Source organism: Mirounga leonina, unplaced genomic scaffold (genome assembly GCF_011800145.1).
Source record: "Mirounga leonina isolate KUSES-001 unplaced genomic scaffold, KU_Mleo_1.0 Mir_101608, whole genome shotgun sequence".
In the NCBI taxonomy this organism is placed as follows: Eukaryota; Metazoa; Chordata; class Mammalia; order Carnivora; family Phocidae; genus Mirounga; species Mirounga leonina.
Genome location: NW_023270163.1, coordinates 2,967,228 through 2,977,020, shown reverse-complemented (window position 1 = coordinate 2,977,020; position 9,793 = coordinate 2,967,228).

The window sequence follows — 9,793 nt, the reverse complement described above, 5'->3', positions numbered from 1 at the left end:
GGCTGCCTTCGGCTCAGGTCGTGGTCCCAGGGTCCTGGGATCGAGTCCCACATCGGGCTCCAGTCTCCCTGCTCAGCGGAGAGCCTGCTTCTCCCTCTCCCTCTCTCTGCTGCTCTGCCTACTTGTGCTCTCTCTCTCTGTGTTAAACAAATAAATAAAAATCTTTAAAAAAAAAAAAAAATAAAGTAGCCAACCAGGGGTACCTGGGTGGCTCAGTCTGTTAAGTGTCTGCCTTCAGCTCAGGTCATGATCCCAGGGTTCTGGGATCGAGCCTTGGGTCGGGCTCCCTGCTCAGCGGGGAGTCTGCTTCTCCCTCTCCCTCTGTCCCTCACCCCTGCTTGTTCCCTCTCTCTTGCTTTTGCTCGCACTCTCTCTCAAATAAATAAATAAATAAATAAATAAATAAATAAATAAATAAATAAATCTTAAAAAAAATAAAGTAGCCAACCAATTACTCAATAATGTCACCATTATTTCTCTCCAGAGCCTCTCTCACCATCTTCCACACTGTAAATTTGTTTGCTTATTGTCTGTCTCCTCCACTGGAATGAAAGCTCCATGTGAATAGGGACTTTTGTCGGTTTTGTTTACATTTGTATCCCCCACACCTAGAATACTGCCTGGCACATAGTAGTAAACAATCAAATGTTTGGTAAATGAATAATTAGTTAAAAGAACCATAATTATGAGTCAGGAGAACTGGGTTTGATAAAGAAAAAATGTGAATGGGGGTGCCTGGGTGGCTCAGCTGGTTAAGCAGTGGACTCTCGGTTTCGGCTCAGGTCATGATCTCGGCATCCTGATGTAGAGCCCAGCCTTGGGCTCTGCGCTCAGTGGGGAGTCTGCTGGAGGATTCTCTTTCCCTCCCCCCCCCACTCACGCTCTCAATCTCTCTCCCTCTCTAAAGTAGATAAACAAATCTTTAAAAAAAATGTGAATAGTTTAAACAATTGTGTCCACAATTTCCAACTAATGAGGTTTTTTTAAAAAAAGATTTTATTTATTTATTTGACAGAGAGAGAGACAGAGAGAGACCACAAGCAGGGGGAGCAGCAGGGAGAGGGAGAAGCAGGCTCCCCGCTGAGCAAGGAGCCCAATGTGGGGCTTGATCCCAGGACCCTGAGATCATGACCTGAGCTGAAGGCAGACACTTAACCAACTGAGCCACCCAGGCAACCCCTCCACCTAATGCATTTGTGCCCAGAAGTAAGTGTGAACTGGCACTCTGGACTCTTAGTTGGTCTCAGTTCCTATTCGCTGCACATGGATTGAGGATATGGCCATTCTGTATGTGATTTTTAGGCAACAAAGCCCTTACAGTCAAGCCAAACTACTGATTCTGGTGCTCAACCAAAGAAACACAGCTATGTTCCAACACTGGAGGAAGAAATTGTTGTGCTGGACTTATTGAGAGATGATATATGTAGGTCTCCAAGATGATACCATCTTAAAAGATTTTCAAGGGTGATTTTGACTATACTTGATTTTCACCTTAGACTGGCTTTGTAACTTTGTCCTTGAGTGATATGTGATTTCATTGTAACTGTGCTTTGTGATTCTTTCAAGGAACCTTAAAATTACATTTGTGAAATCCCTCTTTCTTCCTTCCTTTCTTTTTTTTCCACCTTCCTTCTTTGCCAAAAAGCAATTAGACAGATGTGCATGTAATGGAAAGGAGGTCTAGTGGTAGCAAGAAAGCCTGTTCAGGGAGGATGTGTAAGCTGTGCAACAGCCTGGCAGGGTTGGCAGATTTCATATGTATAAGGAGATCAAGCAAATGAGTAAATAAACTAAGTAAATATTTTGAGAAAATAAGTAAATATATTGAGAACAGTGGGAGCCAGTTGGTTTTAACTATTCAAGAAGGGATTTACAAATATGTAAAGGGATAAAGCAAGACTGAACCCTGAGATGTTGGGTAGAGATTAAAGGTATTGATGTGAACTCAGTATTCAGTAAATACAATGTAGAAATAAATATCCATGTTAATGTGTGTAATATATATTTATATGGGAGTGTGTATACATATGTGTAGACATAATTCCCTACACACATACACACATGTGTTTCCTAACTCCGTTCATTGAGCAATCCTAGAAGAGTGATACCGCGGTAGCAACAAGCACCCTTACTGTCCAGCTATTGGTTTCTAAACACCGCTCACTGTCCAATGAAAAAAGCCAGAGCACCTTTGAGAAATGACTGCATCAAGGATTAGGGCAAGAAAAGAACCAGATGGACCTGGAACGTTTTATTGTTCCCACAATAAGGATGTTCTCTAAGAATGATGGGCATATGTAAAAAGGATACAAATGCCAGCTTAAAGAGGATCACACTGGCCAAATCTAGGACAATTTGAGCATCAATATATATAATCATAGTGATGGATTATATCCCACTAAAAAAATCAGCATCTGGAAACCATCATAGAAATAATTAATTCAGGTAAGATGGGGCCCCTGGCTGGCCCAATCGGTGGAGCACGTGACTCTTGATCTTGGGGTTGTGAGTTCGAACCCCCTGTTGGGTGTAAAGTTTACTTAAAAATAAAAATTAAAAAGAAAACTTAAAAAAAGAAATAATTAATTCAGGTAAGAAACAACAACAGATGCTAAAACTAGTGGGTGAAAATGGGGTGAAGGATGGGATTTTACATAGTTCCAAAATGTCTCCCCCCAAAACATTTATTCCTTATGAAGAAAAAAAAAGTTACTGCACAGTAGAAAAACAGGGCAGATACCATATTAATTAAGTGACCAAATTTAACAACACCTTAGGCTGACAAATCAACACCATCTACTACCCGATAGGACAGAATGAGAACATAGCATCACTCTTGTGGTATTTCAGTCAAACATTCAGAGTTTGGGTCTAATCGTGAAGAAACCTTAGACAAACTCATAATGAAGGACATTCTACAAAATTACACCAGCAATCTTTAAAAAGTCAAGGTCATGAAAATCAAGGAAAGACTGAGGAACGAGTCCAGATTAAGAGACTGGAAGGATATATCAACAGGGTGCAACTTGTGGTCCTGAATTGTATTCTCTTGTTAGAAAAGATATTGAGACAACTGGCGAAATTTGAATGGGGTCTCTGGAGAAAGGGTACATGGGAGTTCCTTGCAACTTTTTCTTGCTACTTTTATGTAGGTTTGGCATTGTTCAAAATGCAGATTTTAAAAAATATTTATTTATTTATTTATTTAGAGAAAGAGCACAAGTGGGAGGAGGGGCAGAGTGAGAGGGGGAGAGAACCTAAGGCAGACTCCCCACTGAGTGTGGAGCCTGATGCCAGGCTCGATCTCACGACCCTGAGATCGTGATCTGAGCCGAAACCAAGAGTCGGATGCTTAACCGACTGAGCCACCCAGGCACCCCCAAAATGCAGCTTTTTTTTAAAGGCACTAAAGTAATAAAGTAAATCCTTATAAGAAACTGCTTAATTTTGATTTAGATTCTGGTATTGTTTTTTGAGCATCTACTGCAGGCAAGCCATCATGCTAGCTATAATGATGACTAACATATAATGATGTTAATATTCCAGAAATATCTACCCAAGGGCTAATACGTGCCACATCAGAGTGATCATAAGGCTAAACTCCTCTGTTATCCCTTGGGATAACTCAGTTCTGGTGTTGCCTGATGTCCAATATCTGAAAACAGTTGTTTCACTTATTTGTCTAATTTACTAGTTTTTCACTGTGTGAAGACAAATATGGTACCATTTATTCCATCATGGCCACAAACAGAAATCCTGTGTAATTTTATTTTCTACAGTCATTTTGGAGAAATATTTTACAGTTTCTCATAAAGTTAAACATACATTTAACATAAGATCCAGTCATTCCACTTCTAGATTTTTAGCTTAGTGACATTAAGGCATATGCCTATACTAAGATTTGCACACAAATGTTTATAGTAGCTCTATTATAATAGCCCAAACCCGGAAACTCCCAAAGCATCCATCAACAGAGGAATGCATAAAGAAATTGTGGTATATCCATACAACGGAACTAAAAAGAATGAAGTACTGATATATGCAACAACATAGATGGATCTCAAAACTATTATCCTTGGTGAAAGAAGCCAGGCACAAAAGAGTATATATGAAATTTATATGGAATTTGAACACAGGCAAAACCAACTTACAGTGACCAAAAGCAGATCCGTAGTTGCCTGGCGCCTGGGTGGGGAATTGCAGTCCAAAGTGGAAGGAGGGAACTTTTTGGGATAATATTACGTATCTTCATTGGGGGTAAGCATATGTATGTATATATTTATCAAAACACATTGAACTGGTCACTTAGAATGAGTGTAGTTTATTTTCTGTAAATTAAACCTCAATAAAGTTGATTTAAAAAGAAAAAAAATAGCAGAGGTGCCCTTCTAATAAGATCAAATAAAATCATTCCACATAGGGAACCATCTAATTTAGAATTTAAGATTCAACTATTATTTGTTCAGCTGTTACTAAACATAAGGCACTATGATCATCACAATAGCGGCTAACAGTTCCTGACCATTTACTGCATGCAGGTACTGTGCTAAATACTGTCTGTGGATTTGTTCTTTTAACAAATATTTATCAAGGCGCTTCTACAGACGAGATCCTGTTCTAGGCACTTGAGTATACAGTGGGCTCCTGCTTTGACAGAGCTTACAATCTAATGGCAAGAAACAACTTGTCGATGAAAAGACAAGATGGGAAAACTTTAGTCTGCGCTCTCAGCTTAGGACACTTTTATAGTTAATACACATGCTTGAGCATATGTCAGTACACACGTGCACACACCCCCACGCACATATACGTGTGCACCAATCTGGGCAGGTTGCTTTGGTTGCAGGCCCCCGTCTTCCCCGCCTGCCCCGCAGTTGCTGGCCTAAGACGCACCTGGTTACCCCTGCCCATGCGCATGCACACTTGGCCACGCCCTCTCAATCGCTAGCACATGCGCTCTCCAAAGCGTTCAGGCCAAGTATATGGTGCACGCATAGCCATTGCGCCCATCTCTTTCACTCACTTCTTTCCCTGCCTCCTGCACGAAATTATTTTTGTTACATGGAGCCAAAGCCTGCAGGCGTTCTGTAGGACGAATATAGCCTGGCTCTTCTGACATTTGGGAAGACTCTTGATCGAATTCTATCAACATTTTATAGAGTGTCCACTGTGGCAGGTTTCAGAAGTGAATGAGACTAGGTCCTTATCCTGAAGGAGCTTGTCAAGTGGCGAGTACTTAAATGTGTACATCACAACCCTTCCCAGCTTAATTTCCAGCACACTTTTGGCATCCTTGGAGAAACACTGTTGGGCCTCCTGGTCTTCAGATTTGAATGGTCTGTGGAGGAACAGACTATTCTTACGAAGTGATGGGAGTCCGTTCGGCATTAGTATGTCCAAACCAAAAGAGCCCTCAGAGATCACGTGGGCCAGGGCTACTCAATATGTGGTCCCTGGACTGGGGCTGGGTCTCAGACGGCTATCTGTCCACAGTGTGCCTAGCGCAGAGCCTGAGAGGAAGCATTTACAGACTTTTAAAGCAATTTGGCATTGCGGTGATGTCCAAGGGCATTATTTTGTATTTTAGGGAAGCATTGGTCTATGATATATTGGGATAAAAAGGTCTCTCACTGTATAGAGTTGGAGAAACTCTCATGTTAACTCCCTCATGTCACTCCTGTGGAAACTGAAATCCAGAGCAGGAAGTGACTTTCCCAAGGGCTCCTGGCTCTCCCTTCAGGTCTGTTGCCTATCATGCTCCAAAGTTTATTCCCAACTCGTTAAACAGAATGCTGAATTGATACCCAAAAAAGGATTAATGATGGCTACCACTTGGAGAGTATGGCCTGAGTGTCAGGCCTTGAGCAAGGCAGTGTTCACACTGGATCTGTATTCCTCATGACATCTCCTGTTTGTATGTGTTATTATCATCACTTTGCAGGTGCTGAAAATGAGCCCTAGCAAGGTAAATCAACATGTCCCATCGTCACCCAGGAGTCTGTGGTCGAACACAGGTCTCTTATCCACCGTACCAGACACACCTTATCTCAGGGAATCCTCCAACCATCCTAGGAGGTAGAGACGATCACGAACCCCATTTCACAGTTGGAGAAACTAAAGTTTGACAAGATGAAGCAACTTGCCTAAGACCATAGTGAGGGAGGGATAGGGCTGGATTTCATTTGTCTGCCGGCTCGAAAGCCCACACACTTTCCCACAATGCTACGCTGCCTTACAATGTTCAAATGAGAAATGTGAGCAAGAGAATAGAATATTGTTCTCTTGGTATTGAAGCATATTGGTTTCATGGGAAAGGTCACAAGGCTGGGGAAGTTCGGAAGTGTAATCTGGGACTCCTGCCAAGGTCTGAGTCCTGTCTGGTTGGCACATACTTCGACTGTGTCACCAGTGTGGGCTATAGCTCATGTTGACTGTTTAACTCCTTTTCTGTAGCCAAGTCTCAGTGGAATTCTCTAAGATTCCTCTGGACTCTCTCCGTCCAGGCAGATGCCAGTGATCTTCCCTTTGCCTGGAATGATCTTTTCTAGCTCTTTGCTTGCTCACACCTATTCATCATTCAAATACCAGCTTAGGTTTTATTTCCTCACGTAAGATTTCAGGCACCCCTAAGGGAGTCAGGTCTCCCCAGCATCCACCTTCGCAGCATACTAAAACACCCAGTGGCATTCCACATAATTGTAAAGAATTGATTATATAATTCTTATTTTCACTTTGTCTTAGTAGGATGTAAATTTTGAGAGAGCAGGGGCTTTGTCTTGCTCACTCTTGTATCTCCTAGTGCAGTGCCAGGCATGTAAGAAAGTCAATGAAAATTTGTTTTTTTGAAATGAAAGAACAGAGGCACGGATGCAAATGTGGGGTTATGTAACCATACCTGTTGTCTTCTCTGGGTTCAGTTTGACTGGTGTTTCCTAAGCTTGCCTGATCATAAAAATCACCTGGAGTGCTTGCTAAAAATATAGATAATTAGGCAGAGAAGCCCGGGGGTGGTCCACAAATCTCAGTTTTTTTTTAATTGGCAGATGGTGGTTTTTGTGGGCAGGCAAGTTTGGGAAAGACTGACTTTAAATATCTATGTCTTACTTCTGAGAGTTTTTTGACAGTTGGACCTATAGACTCTCAGGGTCTGACCCAGAACTCCTTTCCTTTTGCCCCTCTTCACATGCCCTCTGCTTTATGTGGGCTCAGCTAGTTACTACTCCTCATACGCATTCCACAGCCCAAACATTTTCACTTTAGTTGCGCTATTTCTCTGGTTCAAATGTCTTTTTCTCCATTTGTGTTATTTTCAAATGACACTTTTTGGATCCAGTTCAATGGTGCTTCCTCCATGCAGCCTTCCATGGCTTCCTCTTCTTCTGACCTCTCCTCCAATTGCATGTGTTCCTCTTTGATGGCTCTTGTCATATTCAACTTTGTATCATAGCTTCTTATGTCTCTATTCCTTTTAGCCTGTGAGCAACCTGAGGGCCAGATCCATGCCCAGGCCCAAGTTTGGGTCCCTCCTGAAGCACACAGGGAAGCTTGTACCCCAGTAGGAACCAGGTATTAGTTTAAGACTTTTCCCCACCAGCTCTCTAGCACCGTTACGAAAATGGAGATCATCAGGCAGATGCTTCCTCAACTACGCTCTTCTCTCCATCTCCAAACTTATCCAGGTCCTCATCCATTTTTTCCTTTTGTCTGAGAACAGGCATGCTTACTCTTTTCTAAGGTGATCCTCTCCACAAAACCATTTAAGGTTTTACTTATTGGCTTGAGAGCGAGAGCGAGAGAGCACAGACGGAGAGGGAGAAGCAGACTCCCGGCTGAGCAGAGAGCCCAATGCGGGACTCGATCCCAGGACCCTGGGGTCATGACCTGAGCTGAAGGCAGACGCTTAACGACTGAGCCACCCAGGCGCTGCCACAAAACCATTTAAACATTTTGATTAACGAGTAAATGAATTAGTCAGGCTAGACGAAGTTACTCTGTGACTCAGAAAGGTATCAGTGGCTTCATACATCAAAAGTTTAGTTCTCACTCTTGCCCCATGCAGAACGCAGGTGGTTCCACCCCTAACGGTCACTCAAGGCCCCAGGGTGATGGAAGCTTCCTCTCAACATGTACGGCCCGCGTCGCTGTAGGAAGGGCTAGAGAACATTGTAAATTATGCCCTGGTTCTCAAAGCTTCTGCCTGAAAATGCCGTACATGCTTCCACGACACTTCACTCCTTCTCTTAGCTCATTGGCCAAAACGAGTCACATGGCCATACCTAATTCAAAAGGGAGCAAGGAAGTATAATCCTATTGTTTGTCCAAAAGGAGGAGAAAACTGGGCTATTTGTGAGCATCCTTAGTGATTGCCAAAATATATGGCTGGTACATATTTCAGTGGCACTTTCCTTGCTTTATTTTTCTAAAGATTTATTTATTTATTTTTGAGAGAGAGAGAGAGTGAAGGGGAGGGGCAGAGGGAGAGAGAGAGAATCTTTTTTTTTTTTTTTTAAGATTTTATTTATTTATTTGACAGAGAGAGACACAGCGAGAGAGGGAACACAAGCAGGGGGAGTGGCAGAAGGAGAAACAAGCTCCCCGGCTGAGCAGGGAGCCCGATGCGGGGCTCGATCCCAGGACCCTGGGATCGTGACCTGAGCCGAAGGCAGACGCCTAACGACTGAGCCACCCAGGCGCCCCGAGAGAGAGAGAGAATCTTAAGCAGACTCCCATTGAGCACAGAGCCCCTTGTGGGGCTCGATCTCACAACCCTGAGATCATGACCTGAACTGAAATCAGGAGTCAGACGCTTAACTGACTGAGCCACACAGGCGCCCCATTTCTTGCTTTATTTTTAATTACTTTGCCCAGCTCTCTCCTGGATAGAGGGTACCTCTGTCTTTCCTTTCTTTGGCTCACTGACTATGCATACATTTGAAAAAAGTGGGGTCCTTTATGACCCCACTTAGATGCAAGAAATGTAATTACAGACTGACTCTTGCTTTGGTAGGAATTCCAGGAAAGTTCTTCGGAGTTAAGAGACTGAGAGTCAGAGCAAGACAAGTTTGGGAAACTGTCAAACTCTGTTACTTTCGAGGACACTTAATTACCCTTAATAATTTGCAATTTACTGCTTGATGTTCCATGCTGATAACATCTGCTTCCTTGTAAAGGATATATGGGAAACAATAGCCCCAAAGATGCTTTTTGGAAGGAGGTTTTAAAGAGCATCAAGGTGTGTAGATAACTAGCCCTCCTGTTGGGGCAAGCATTTAGGTTTTGTCCTTGACTCAAGCCTGACTTATTTTTGCATGTTTGGCAACCACTTAACCTTTCTCCACATCAGCCTCCACCCCCTGCCTATAGAAAGGAGATAATAGTTGCTTAGCAACTTTGGGGCAATTTCAGAGGAAGGGTCCAGGTAGTCAGCACAGCAGTGGGAAAGAGGGTCTCTGTGGATGGTGGGCTTCAGCTAATGTATATTAACATAATCTTCACTTATGTCATTCAAAAGGGTTCATTATATAAAAGAGAGAGCACCCATTTGGAATCAGAAAGACATCGTTTTGAGTCTCATCTCTGTCACTTTCTAGCTCTGTAAACTTGGAAAAGGCATAGTCACCCCTAAAAAATGGGACGACCCTTACCTCATGGCACTGTTGTGATGAGGAAATGAGAGAAAATATACACCCCACCTACCACGGAGCCAGCATATAGTAAATTATAAATAAAATACAACTGTTAAAATGAAAGATCCATTTTTGGGAATTGAGCACTCCCCAAACATCCTTTAGCC